At 37.2% G+C, this 14,986-nt stretch overlaps 1 long non-coding RNA gene across 1 annotated transcript in view; it reads left to right on the forward strand.

Annotated features, from left to right (window-relative positions):
* Nucleotides 1–14,669, forward strand: part of LOC126427286 (uncharacterized) — a 113,546-nt gene extending 98,877 nt beyond the window's left edge. Inside the window, exon 3 of the long non-coding RNA XR_007576620.1 lies at nucleotides 14,588–14,669. This is a non-coding gene — a long non-coding RNA (uncharacterized LOC126427286). The remainder of the gene's footprint in view (nucleotides 1–14,587) is intronic.
* The last annotated feature ends 317 nt before the right edge of the window (nucleotides 14,670–14,986 follow it).

Here is a 14,986-nt window from a genome sequence, read left to right on the forward strand (position 1 = left end):
CTCATTACCACTCTCAAATTCCAACTCTTCATTACACCTAACATTATCTTCCTTTATTCTTTCTTTACGTAACAAATTGTCATCATTATCAATTATAAATTTAAATACCTCATCCTTGTCACTACTGAATTTGTCACTGCTATCATCATTACAGCTACTGTCAGAATCAGACCCACTGCCACTTTGATTGTCATCAAATATTTGGCTTATTAGTTGATTATTGTTTCCAGTATTAGACCATAAAGCAATACACCTGAATTCCTTATGTTCTCTTAAAAATTTACCATCTGTCTGGACACTTTGGACATCCTCGGCAATAGCAACACACTGTGTTTCATCACTTGATTTTATTATAGTACATTCCTGCTCTACTTTTATGGGATAAATATTGCTACCCACAGCATCATTCAACATCTCACTAGAATTAGAAATTATGCTCATCTTACTACTATCATTTACATTACCCTTACCTGTGATTACAGCACATTTATGTACACATGGTTCTTCATCACTACCTGCTCTAGTGCAAGCCAAAACTGGAGCATTATCTAGTTTAAATGGTTTGATCCAGAATTAAAATAATCTGCTCCATTTCTTTTACTTAAATTTCTCCTACTATTTCCATGTCCATTCTGGCTATCTTCCACCCAACCATTCCTTGAATTTCTACTGTAATTAGTCCTGTTCATCATATTAACCTGAAATTCTCTCCCTAATTAATTATTGTCATCAAAATTCCTCCTATGATCTTCCATTGAGGGCTTCACCCTCTCCACTTTATCAATATGACTCAGATATCACTAATATTATCTTTAGGGGCAGGTACGAGCAATTCTCTAACTTTCTGAGGAAACTTAGTTTCTAAACCCACTAGCTAGCTCTTTGTCCAAATATTTCATTTTTTTTATCCAAAGCTCACAGAATCCTTTCATAGTACCCTTCCTACAGGCAAATCTCTCTCCTCCACAAAATCCACTCAAAATTCTCTGCTGCTTCTCTTTGGACCAATATTCATCTAGAATTGGTTTTTCAAAGCTGTGCCGTGAAGGCATGATCTGTATCGCTTATAGGCTCAGATGTTATTGAATTTAGCATCTGTTAAAATTCAGGAGTAAGTAAAAAACCCATAATTTTTTGTTTTCTCCAAAAAAAATTCCTGCCCCGAGATACAGGTCTCCGAAGATGATACTGCGAACACCATTTTGAATATGCGAATTTAGGAAAAATTTTTGAAACGCTTTATCTCTGTAACTGTTCTAGATATTTTAAGAGTTTTTTTTTAATTTAAAAGATGATTACAATGATATCCTCCATTTGGACATATCTGCCAAAGTTCTTTTACTGTCGCCTTTTGAATTTTATTTTTTTAATAATTTTCGGATTTTTATTTTTTCAAAAATGCTAATCCAGAAAAGTTAGAGTTTTTTGGTTGATTAGTACTATGTAGTACTCTCTGTAAAGGATAGCTTCCACTTTTAAGTTGGACAGGTTTTATTTAAAAAAATCATTGTTTTTTCAACTTTTATGGGTAACATATGACTCCACTGAAGTTGTTTCTTACTAATTTCTTTGTTACAATGTTTATTTCTATTGTATTTGTTGCAGCTATTTTTTATCACTTTCTTTTTTGCATTTACTTCTTTTCACTTTCATTGTTGAAGATATTTCTTACACTTGGTGGTAGTTTCTTGTCAGTTTCTTTGTTGTGGGTGTTCATTGCAGGTTTCTGTATTGTAGTTGTTCAGTGCTAATTTGTTTACTGAAGAGGTGTCTAAGAAATCTGAGACCATCCAGTGCGTTCTGTGTTTTCATGAGGAATTTGCCAGTCGACACAGTTGCAGCGTGTTTTTTGAAATTGACTGTTTGAAATGTCTTCTGACTGGGGCCACAGGAGAGTGAAGTGTGCTGACTATTTGGATATTCATAAAAGAGTGAAACATAAGAAAAACAGAAAAAGCAGACTTTGTTCAGGTTGGGAATAAGTGTTCTCATTTGAAGACTCTGTTTCAAAGTAAAGATGTTTCCAGCAATGACTTTTTGTGTTCTAAATGTTTTGACAGAATAACAACAATGATAGTATCTGAACAATGTGAAGCCTCCCATGGTGCAGATGATGCAGATTTTGCATCAGTAAAGGAGAAATAAAATACCCTGAGTCAGTCAACTACAGAGGTAGATGTTTGTCCTGTTAAGAAACCGTGGTCAGTGAAGTCGAATCAGCAGCTCTATGCATCAAGAAAGTGCAGAAAAATTACTAAAGCTATGGAAGAATACATTACAGCAAAACTGACCATACTCTCAAAAGTAGAAATTCAGAAGAAAATGAATCAAAGCCCTCTTACACCTCTAGCCAGGAATTTTTCACACATATCAATTCAGCTGTTGTATACTGTGCATCCTACAGTGAAAAGGCGCAAGTTTTAACTATTATTCCAGAGACATTTTTAAAGAAAACAATTTTGAACCACTTTCCATCAGTATCAAAGTACATGGTAGACAAATCAAGAAATGTGAAGTCTGTAAAAGGAATCTTTGGAAGACCAGATCCCTATTATGGTCATCCTGTAGAAGCAGCTCAGATTCTTATAGTGCAGTCATTTTATCTGGAAGATAAATGGGACTCTTCTTGTCAGAGTGCCAACAAAAAAGACACTATAACACTAACAGGTGAAGGTCAAAAATTTGTGAAAGTGTAGAGGTACATGACTTACAGTATTAAAGAAACTTTTGCAATTTATAAGAGCAACAATACAACTTCACATATCGGAAGATCAAAATTTTAGCACTACGATGTAAGTGGGTAGTTCCAACCCACCTAGAGATGTCTATTTATGTGTGTACGGCATGAATTTTGAACTTTGTGTGGTAACTTTGAAGAACTTACTGGATCACATGACATATGACGTCTCTGTTAGGTGTGTGAACTCATTAGTAGTCTGTAACATAAAACAGGGGTACCATTGGTGTAATGACCAGGTTTCAATTTTTATAGGAGTGACATTTTCAAAACAAGACCACAAGTTTTACAGTTATAAGTGATGACACAGGACGTGACTCAGCACATGCTTTGCTAGCAGTGCACAAAATTCTTCAACTGCAAACAGAGAAGATTGTTATTATTTCTGATGGTGCTCTTAATCATTTTAAAAATCATTACCAGCTGTTTGAATTGAGTTAGTCACTTGTGCCAACTGATTGGGTACACAGTGCTACTGGTCTCGGGAAAGGGTCTTGTGATGTAGGAGGCCTGATGAAGCACCATGCTACAAAACATAATCTTTCCATTCCAAATATAGCTGCAATACAGAATGCTAAGGATTTTATGAGAGTTGTGAAATCTTACACATCCGCAGCCCTCATTCTTTTGTACAAAGAGGAAATCAAGGAATTCTGTGAGCAGAAAAAAGAAGAATGGTCCAAAAAAATTACTCCTGTGAAAGAAATTCAGAAGACACATTTTTGGACTCACTTTAAAGAGCAAGAAAGAAGACATTTCATTCATTCAGCCAACACCTCAGAAACAGTAGGATAATATTCAGGTTCACAACCTGAGAAGGGGGATGTTTGTGGCATGTGTGTGTGACTGGGATTGCAGAGATTTATAGACACTAGTTATGAGTTAAACGAAATTGTAGTGAAATTTATGCTACCAAATGGACCAGTTGCTGGATGTAAGTGTCCAGCTGAAGGACAGCAACAATGCCATCAGTGCTCACCTTCTGTTCACAATGTTCTCAAGTGCTTCAGTTCCTGTTGGTTCAACAGGAAGGCATCACTCTATATTAAAGGAAGATACTGAAGCACTGGAACACATTTTTAGTTCATTAACTGGCTAATTTCGATACAAAACAAAGTACACGTAAATTATATAAACTGAAACTTTTAAGTCTTTGGACCTTTCGCAAATGTTTTGGAATCATTTAAAATGCTTGAAAAATGTGTCTCTTACTCATCTTTCAAACTACTAAAATTTTGTTAAATAAGGGTAGTTTTTGATTTTTATGAGCCTGTTATGTGATAATGTGATAATAAAACATGCTTTATGTATGGCAAAAATTTCAATTGTTTGTGAAACCTGTTCAATTGAAAAGTGGAGGCTCACCTTTTCAGGGAATGTAAAATAATATGGTACTAATCAACAGAAAAAAATCAAAGTTTTACAGATTGGAAATTCTGAAAAAAAAAATCCATAAATTAAATAAAAAAAGTTCAGAATGCTATAGTAAAAGAACTTTGTCAGGTAAGTCCAAATGGAGGATTTCTTTGTAATTATAAAGCAATTAGCTTTCAAATAAAAAAAATCAATAAAATATCTAGAGATGTTCCAGAGATACAGCATTTTAAAATTTTATCAAAAATTCACATCTTCAAAATGGTATGCACAGTGTCATTTTTGGAGGGCTGTATCTTGGAGCAGAAATATAAACTAAATTCAATAACATCTGAGACTATGAAGGTAACATTTTTTCCTACCCTGCCTGTATTGTTATGGACTATGCCTGAAGTACAACTATCAGCTACCTGAGCTGCCCATCTGTGAGCTACCTCTTTAAAATAATCTCTCACAAATGACATTTTCTCCTTGTGATTGCATGTTTCAAGCAAATTATTAAATTTTCTAATGAGATCCTATGGATGCACTTGAACATATGGTTCAAAACTATTAAATTTGTTACAACTAACAAATGAAGTTCTGTTTGGGACACTACATATTCTATACTTTAGATTTTGTATTTCTTCCATCTTTTTTTCCATATCAGCCAATTTGGAATCTACATTATTATTTACTTTTACCAGTTTTTCCTCTACCACTACTGCACACTTGGTTTCCACTTCTGTTTCTAAATCATTTTTAATCTGATTGATTTGGTTCAAGTTTAACCCTGTTTTCAGCACAAAATTTCCTGGCTGCTTTGACTTCGTCTTTACGCTGTTTTCCGGAAGCCTGCACCCTCCTACTATAGTCATCACAAAGCTTCTTTCTGTCTTCTACACATTTACTACTCATTAATGTTAATTTCTCATTAGTGTTATGTGCTACTTTCTTTATCTTTTCATCAGAATCGTTAGCTACTGCCTCAACCTTCTTATTTAATTCTGAAAGATTAGAGTTGACTACCTTAATCTCCTTTTTAATTTATTTCTCCAATTCATCCTTGAAGCTAACCATGTCAGTTCTAATGCTATGAGTTATCTTTTCCACCTTAATAATGTCTTCTTTCGTACACATACTACTCATAATTCCTTTTAACATTGATTCCAATTTTTCGTCTGCCTTAACCTGTTGCCCTTGCTGACTTTCACTACTCCCCCTTAACCTTAATGATTTCATCCACTTCAGTACTGTTTTCATCCATTTCACTTCCATCACCATACAGTGTACATGACGCTTTTATTGTTTCATCTACAATAGGGCTTTCGTCCCCATCATTCAAAGTTGCATGCATGTCATTTTTTACAGAACCAGTTCCCTGTTGTCCCTTCTCTCTCATCACACTGTCTTGTTCATTAAGGCCACTCATTATGCATAATTTAATATAAAATGACTTTTTTTTATGAAATTACCTTATTCTTATTCACTCGTCTTCTGCGGCTGCTGCTGCTGCTGCAGTTGCAGCAGCAGTAATCATCATCTCGATTCATCGTCTGCACAGCTGCGTCTATGTGCGTGCTGATTTGCTGCTCCTGTACTCAATGGCTGCTTCCATAGAACCCACTAGCTGATTGGCTGCTGTCATACTGTGGCCATGAAACCGATTCGCTGATTTGCTGTTGCCCTTCCCTCGTTATAATCACTGTATTGTAAACTGTTCTTGAGTTAGTGTTCATAGTTCGTGAGTCCTAGTTTATTGTGCCCAATTACGATAATCATCACCCAGAAGGGAACCATACATGATGTTCACCTGCTTTATTTGTTTTTTGATGGTCCTTGGTGTCAACATATTGCGTTGTGTTACTGACTGAAAAATGGGGAGTGGAATTTCAACACTGACTACTGTAAATAATGTATCCAACAGGTGCATAGTTGCGTTCCTAGTTCTTTACTTTCACTGTTCACGACCTGCCAATAAACACAGTTAATATGGCCAGTGCACTATTGTTTAACTTTTGATGAACCTCATTAATAGTATTCAGGCAAACATCAGCATACTGCTACTGTAGTTTACTGTTGAACACCTATGAGCAGTAAAAACCTGATCACACAGTTATTGCAGAATAATATGCTACATATTGAATAAACACTGTCATTGTTTTAACACATGACCTATTACACGTATTTCACAGTTATGTTGATGCATTGTTGTTGACCTAACCAGCACAGGTTTCTCGTCTGAAAATTGCCCGTGAACTGATTGTCTCGGGACCAAAAATTGGGCCTTTATACATAATCTCAGTAATAGGCACTGAAACTACACATTGTTCAGTGTTTAAGTTGCAGAAGTTACAATTAAAACATAAATCATTAAATTAAGTGAATACATTGAAAAATTGGTTCTTTTTAACAGTTTGTTCTACACAGGGGTTAAGCCGAATTATTTGTTTAAATGATGAAATTAACAGATATAGATATAGAAACAATACTTTTTACAAACCTGTTAATTACTTTGGAATTAATGAAGGGCTGGATTTGTTAATATATTTTCAAATAGAGCCAAATAAGTACTTCAAGAATCCTAGTGATTCTTTTTGCAAATGTTTATAATTAGTTCAGAATTTATATTTGTTTGTAAGTCAGCAATAGAATCTAAGCCACAAAACGATTACTGATTTCATCCTATAACAGAAGATATTAACAATAAATTGTCAAAATAAATTAGAAAATCAATTACAGACATAAAACGGAGCACAAATTTAGATCTGGTGCTATATTCTTTAAAACTGAGGGCCAACCTTTCTCTTTTATGAAATTGCAGATTATACTTACATATTTTGATGGTAATTAGTCAAAAATTAAAAAAAAAATGAATTTAAGGAGGCAGTTAACAAAACAAGAGGAAGTAAGAAGATCCCAGCTTGCTTTGTCATAAGCTTGCATTTTGACAGTGTAAGAAGACTACTGCATCTCACAGGATGATTAAATAAATTTCAGACATTGTAATACCTTAAAGCTGTTTGTATACTTTTCATTTGTTACACAGCAATTAATGTTCCTTTGAATACTCCTCATTGAAGCATTGAGCCTAGATTGAATTGCTTATTTCTTACATATGTATATGCTGAAGCTTATGTATGATTTATATCCTCAACAGATAGTTTGTTCAAATATTTACACTATGTGATCAAATCACATGTTGAAACCTGCATTCTTCCCTTAGGTAGGAATGGTCTCTTCTACATTTCACAATGATCTTGGTACTTCCTTAAGCAGGAAAGTGTATGAAATTGGTCCATAATTTGAAGAGTCACCCTTATGGTGGCTTTGAAGGTACTGAAGATTCATTGGATAAACAAGTCAGTCACCTTTGTTCTAATAGCTTACAATACTTCCTGAAGTCTTGCTCAGTGCACACAAAATAACCTAGACCATAGCTGCTGTGCAGATGGTGTGGTTGGGGAGGACAAAAGTAGTTATGGAGACTTTGTTGTGGACAACCACAGCATGTTGGGGGAGGTGCAGATCAACAGCTGAAGCATCTGCACAAATGTATTTCTTCCATAGCTTGTCAGCTACAAGTACTGAGTCTGTGAATGATAATATCAACTGGTTATGCAAGTATGACCAATGGTTTGACAAATGTAGATGTTAAGATTAAGTACTGTCTTACTAGAATACTGAAGAAGAACAAACCACATAAACAGAGGATCATTCAAAGTGAAAAAAGGTGGACTGTGTGCCACCAGAAGGAAATCTCCTAAAACAAAAAATATGTCATAATGGCCAACACCACTTAATATGGTACTGTCAGTGTAAAATAAAGAAAATGTCACACATGGGGATTGTGTGTCATCCCCCTGATAACAATTTCAGCAGGCATTACCTAAAAATGTAACGTTCATTTTCTTCTTCTTCTGGTTTTTCTGAAGTAGTGAAGCCTGAGGAAGTACTTTCAGTTATTATATGAGCATGGTGTCAATTGTTTTTGACATTTCTGGAAGAACACACACCACACTGAATCCGCAGCTATGACAGCAATTGTAGTTGGAGGGAGAGGAAGGCAGAGAAAGGGAAGGGACTAATGATAGTAGCTGCATCGAGACTTTACACAGTCAGCAGCGATTAGTGAAAATGCAAGCTGTAGAGGGACTCAAACCTGTGATCTTCTGGTTACTAGGCCGTCACATTAACCGCAATGTCACCTGGACACAGTGTTTATTGCAAAAACGCAGACTATCTCATCGTGCTCCCCAGCAGACTCTCACTGCTACCCAGTGGCACCCATCAGCAGTCCCTGTCCATGTCGTACTTTCTCGCTGATTTTATATTCACACTGGAGGTTGAATGTAAGTGTACATCCACACTGAAGGTAGGGAATTAATTAGCTATTGAGGTGAATCAATAGTATGAATGCATGGTAAAACTTGCTCACAATTAACTCACCATGTAAAAAGAAATTGGTCAAATCTAGAACATAGAGCTATTCACACATATTTTATTCAGCATAACTAAAACAAACTTTTCTTCATATCATTGTCAACTCTCTGCCAGGAGAAGAACTTTGTTTTCTTTCCTTCATTATGGGCTACTTAACCAACCACAGTTTGTATTTCAAGATGGCTTTCATACTGAGGTAGTTTTCAGTCAGCAGTTGGTTCCCACTCTTTGTTGCACGTATCCTGCAGATGCGTGCTGTTTCATTTAGTTTCAACACAATAGATAGCCAAATTTTTACCCAGTGAACTCAGTTGTGTAACAGTCCATCCCACAGAAATCAGCTGAAGACAGCAACATTCTCTGTTGCCAAAATAACTGGTGATCGGAGGCAACTTAACACCTTGGAAGATTACTAACATTATCAGAAATATTGGGTTTTTAAAATGTTGTCTACATGTTGCTTATGTCTTTCATTCTTGCAGTCTGTAAATATAATACTGAATACTTTTTCTGTAATACTGTATTGTATAAGTTGGGCAAGCCCAGATAAACCTATTGTTTACATTTGACTGCACAAAAATTAATTGTCCTCTAAGAATTCTAAGTCTGGCTGTCTGCACAATCTGGGAACACTATAGTATGTGTATGTGTCTGGAGGAAATGATGTCTTCCACTCGAGTTGTTTCAGTGTTTTATCTGGTAGTAAATGTCGCACAATGTATTTGCATAGTTGAGAGTTTAAGTCCGCTCATTCTTTTATTTTTTAACCACATTTCGGCTGTGTACTTAATGTATCAGTCTGATGGAAACTCAGAGATAATTTGCTTCACTTTCTAATCTTCTGTGCAAGAGCTCATGGCTGCATCAAGATCGGAATAGATTATAGTCGAGAGTTTTCTTTCTATAGAGCAGCAACCAGCCATCTGCCACTGGTCTCTTGATGCCAGCCACCATCTGACCAGTTGAGCTCATTGGGACATATTTTTGGTACCTTGCTGCTCTCGCATTTAAATTGTTTCTTTGTGTAGTTTGATTCTCCGCATGAAATAACTTTGATAAATGGGGTGGACACCATGCAGTTACACATGTGTAGGTTATTGTGAATATATTTATCAGTTGCCATTTTCTTATTTGAACTTCCAATGTTTGATGTGTAGCTATGAACTGGATTGTGTGTAGTTGAATCTTATGAATATTGTTTAAGTGTTATGAAATAGATGCAAGAGGAAAGGGTCTAACACTTTAGACATATTTTTCATTTTGGGGTTAACTGACAGGTGAAAGAGCCTCCATATTTGCCATGTCTTTTATAACAGCATCTTCTCAATGTTGATAGCTATGGCATAGGGAAGCTCTATGAGTGAACTGATGACACTGAAACCAAAATGCGGTAATAGACACCAGTTTGATTTTTGTTGCTGTTAATTGTGGCATGTTGTACTTCTGTTATTGACTTCTTAACTTTGGCAGTTGAATGCTAATGTTGCACGAAAGTTAAATAGTAACAGTTCATCACATATATCAATTATTGAAACTTCATGAATGTGGAAATTAATTCATACCAGAATGAAAGAAACAAGAAAATCCTTTTCTGATGTGGTTTTCCTAATATCACTCGTTCCACACTTCACACTAATGCTTCAAGGTGCATTCACCCCTCTGTTAAACCCACAGCAAACAGTATGTCACATATATTGGACATCTTCCTCATGCTACTTAGTTTATAATGCATAAACAATGTTAAAAAGATCAAATTATGAAAAATCCAATTCATAACTGCAAGTCAAATACTAGAATTTTAAATTAGAAAATGACAGTTGATAGATACACTCATACCTTTTGTGTAGCTCCATGTTCACTTGGTTTACTAAAGTTATTTACGGCAGAAAATCCAACTATGCTAATAAATAATTTCATGCTTATCAGTGTGAGAGCATAAATGTACTCCAAATGCAGATGCACCACATTCATCTGTTCGGACTGCAACCAGTGTCAGATGCCTGGTGGTGAGCAGTTGGGTTGCAGTGGTTATGTAGGGTGAGGAAACGTTTAAGCATAAACTGTTGTGATCTTGATGGCTCTTTTGTTATTACTGTTTGGTTAGAAAGTGAAGCAGATTACCTTTGAGGTTTCATCAGGTTCACACTATTATCAGGCAGTCAAACTGCAGTTAAAAAATAAAGGAATGAATAGACTGGAGCATACAACTTTGCATCTACATTGCATGACATTTACCACTAGACCACGAGTGGTACAGCACTCTAACAACTCAAGCGAAAGACAATGTCTACATCTTACAGTGTCTGCATCCTGTGTTGTCAAATCATGCATATGACAAGGCTTAGAATTCTGAGGGGTGGGGAACTTTTTGTGCTGTCAAGTGTATGTGTTCAGTTGTTTCATTTAATGTGGTCTGGTAGTTGCTTCACATACTCATTTGATATGACTTTTTGTTAATGGTAACTAAATTACCTGAGAGCTTGTATAGTTACAAATATTATTGATTGAGCAATGGAAGGTCCAGGATGTAAGAACAATAATATAGAGGATAGAGTTCTACTCGTAACATAGAAGAGTCATTGATTTGCGGGCCAGCACAATGAAAAGCGCACTGGAAGTATGTACAATCTCCGACAAAGTCCTTCCTCAGAAGTAGAACACACACACACACTCTCTCTCTCTCTCTCTCTCTCTATCTCTCTCTCTCTCTCTCTCTCTCTCTCTCTCTCTCTCTCTCTCTCTCACACACACACACACACACACACACACACACACACACACACACACACACACACACACACGGCTACTGTCTGTGGCTATTAAGGCCAGACTGGGACTGTGTTTGACATGAGCAACAACTGCTGAAGTGAGTGACAGGTAAAAGGAGGTGGCACAGGTTGAGGAGTGGGAGGGATAGTAGGGTAGGGGTTGGGGAAGAAGTGAACCAACTGTGAGCTACTACCTGTATTCTGCAATGGTCTAACTTCTGTATCAATATTTTGTGATTAACACAACTGAACACCGTAGTTGATTAAAAAAAGATGGCTAGTGCTCGAAACCATTTGTTTAATCCATCCAGTACCTCACACCTCACAGAGAAAAGAGAATATAGCATTTTCAGTTGTTAAACCACTTCTAAAACTGATCTGGACATTTGATAGCAAATTATGTGAAATAAAATGATCAATTATCCTTACATACACAGCCTTTTCAATAACTTAAGCAAACACTGTTGGCATAGAAATGGGTCTGAAATTGGTCATATTATCCCTTTCTCTCCTTTTACAAGGTAGCTTTTTCATGCAAACCGATAGCTTGTTAGTGGTCATGCCTACATAGAATGTGCCACAGATGTTACCGCTTATTTGGTAGATCGTATGGCTGTTTCCACGGGTGGCTCTGTCTTTGATCAAATAGGAGATGTCAGTGATAGGACTGGAGTTGATATGGCTTCTGGGTCTGTTGCACAGATATAAGCCTTGAGGCAAGGGGCTAGGAGCAAGAGAGGAGTAGTGATGGATAAGAGTATTGTCTAGGACTGGTGGGCAACAAGATATCATTATGGGAGGGTTGGGGAAGACAGTAGTGAGGATATTTCAGGACAGGTCGGGAGACAGTCAAAACTGAAATGACAAATATCCTGCCCATCCCTCCCACAGTGATATTCCACCACCCACCCAACATATGAAATATACTTGTCCATCCCTAGTCTGCCCCAGTTCCCAAATCCTTGGTACATGCCTCATATCTATGCAATAGACTCAGATGCAAGACCTGTCCGATACAGCCTTCCGTTACCACCTACTACAATCATATCACTGGCCTCTCTTACCCCATCCAAGGCAGGACCATCTGTGTAAGCAGCTGTGAGATCTACAAACTTAGTTACAACCACTGTGCCGCATTCTACATGGGCATGACTACTAACAGGCTAACAAGCAGGGAAATCTTCCTACAATATATCCATTGTTCATGAATCCCCGCTCGCCTCCACCTTCCATTCTTCCACCTGCCTACCCCCTTCCCAGCTCATACTGCAATACCTATCTTGCCAATGCACCTATAAGTTCTTTCCCTCTTCTATACTTTTGTACCCTCCCTTTCCTCCTCCCCATTTCCACACTCTTCCAGCACAGTCTCTTGATGCTGCTCCTAGCAACCCACTTGGATAGTCTCACAGGCAGCACCAGTATCAACCCCCACCCATAACCTGATACTCCACCCTCGCCCTTCCACAACCTAGGTCTTCATACACCGCCCCATCCGAGCAGATTGCTGTTTCATCAGACGCAGATGCAGTCACAGTCGCAGTTGAACTCTAGTGCTCTGAGGCAGTGGTCATGTGTGTGCGAGCTATGCTAGGGTGAATATGTGTGTGTGTGTGTGTGTGTGTGTGTGTGTGTGTGTGTGTGTGTTTTAATGCAGAAGGACTTCGTCTGAAAGCTGTAATATTTTAGCAGGCTTCTCATTTTGCCTCTCTGTGGCTCAACACAGCTTCTATGTGCTAAATAGCAATATATTCTTCCCATATTAATGTTATTCATTGTTTGTAAAAAATGTAACTCAATGCTGCCTTGATGAATAGCAATATAGCCTTCCCATGTTATTCATTGTTCATATAAAATGTAACTAAGTCTGACACATTATCCTGAAGCATTTGGAAGTTACATCGTAGGCCTTAGATGTTATTTTCTTCCTGTTTATCAAACAGTTTCCTGCCTCTTGACCCACTCCCGAATCTTGTAAGATAGCACCAAGACAAAATTTACCCCATTGCTTTTGTGGTTGCAATTGTGGTGTTTTCTGTAAAAAGGGGTACATAGTTTCTGTAGGAGCTGATGTTCCACATACCAAATTGTTTGATCACAAATACCAGATTATTTTATCACTACTTTCAAAAACCATCCTATGCTGATTGCCACAAGGAAAATCGCTTTTATTGAGATAGCGCGTTGTTAATGGTTTCCAAAACAGGACGGCTGCTAGGATAGTAATTTTGTTGCTTCATGTGGCTATTCATACATCAATGTGTGTGCCATTGTGATTGATTTAGACTAATTTTGCTTAGAAGGCAAACAATTTGCTATAAAAGAGACTTACTTATTTTGCAATTTAATTGTAGCTATGTTTTTTTTTTTTTTTTTTTTTTTTTTGCACATTCCCCACAGTTGTAGCAGAAAGCCTTCGTGCTTCATACTATCACCTATTCAGCAGTTTAGTATCTGGTTGGAACTTGGAAGAACACCATCTGTTTTTTATGAAGCTCTCAGTCCTATACAGGTTACAGTCAGTATCCGAGGGATGTCATAGTTAAAAAAAAGAGTTCTGTAAATAGCATGTTTATGTAGCCACCCTGAGTGTACAAGATAAAAGTAAAGGAGTGTGTTAGTAAATAGACCACTTTTTGTCTGAATGTTTTGAGAAGAAGAAGACATAACACATATTTTTTTTCAATTTGTTGTATTCCGGTAAGAAAATTCATTTATACAAAATATTGTGTGCTAGTGAAAAAGTGTGTGTTGTGTGGCCGGGGGGGGGGGGGGGGGGGGGGCACTGCACTGAATACATTGTAAAATAATGCTCCAGTATTGTTTATTCATATGTGTTATCTCCAGTGCTATTTCAAAAACATTTTCCCATGAAAGTGGCATAACATTTAGCACCCCCCCCCCCCTCCTCACCTTGTATCACCCCTCTTTCTTTCACTCCTTGCCTCGTACATTACTTACCATAGCTTGGTAAGACCTTTAAAAATAAATCTAAATCTACTGAGGGTAGAAACTGATTATTTTTGCTACTTATTATGAGACACCTTGTTTACAAATTTTGCATGACCAGCACCAACAGTGCTGCAAGTGGCCACTTGAGTCACTTTGGCCGTAAACCAACTATGATTATCTCAGTACAATTATTCCATCCATTTCGTGCAGCAAAGAAAAGAGACTTGGTTGTGCAACCAACTGCACGAGTAAGAAATGATCACTGTATAGATAAAACTTAGATCAATGATATACTTTATGCAATAATTAAGACTTATCTTTCCTCTATTTCCAGAAAGTGATGACCTTTGAAAGATGGTGGTGTGTTTTAACAGATGAACTTGATCTCTGCATTCAGGGATCTGTGGAGAACAAGTAAGCATGTTTGAAATTTCACTTGTTTCTGACATGTTGCTTACAATGACTGCCTTTTGTCACATTCAAAATGTAGATTACATCGATATTTAACTGATTTCACATTTCTCTTTTTTGTGATTAAGTAGTATATGACTTGTCATCAGGTCCTTTGAAGCTGAAAACTCACCTTAGTACATGTAGGCCGCCTGCTGTGGTCGAGCGGTTCTAGGCGCTTCAGTCCGGAACCACGCAGCTGCTATGGTCGCAGGTTCGAATCCTGCCTCAGGCGTGGATGTGTGTGATGTCCTTAGGTTAGTTAGGCTTAAGTAGTTCTAAG

Source organism: Schistocerca serialis, chromosome 11 (assembly GCF_023864345.2).
Source record: "Schistocerca serialis cubense isolate TAMUIC-IGC-003099 chromosome 11, iqSchSeri2.2, whole genome shotgun sequence".
Classification (NCBI taxonomy): Eukaryota; Metazoa; Arthropoda; class Insecta; order Orthoptera; family Acrididae; genus Schistocerca; species Schistocerca serialis.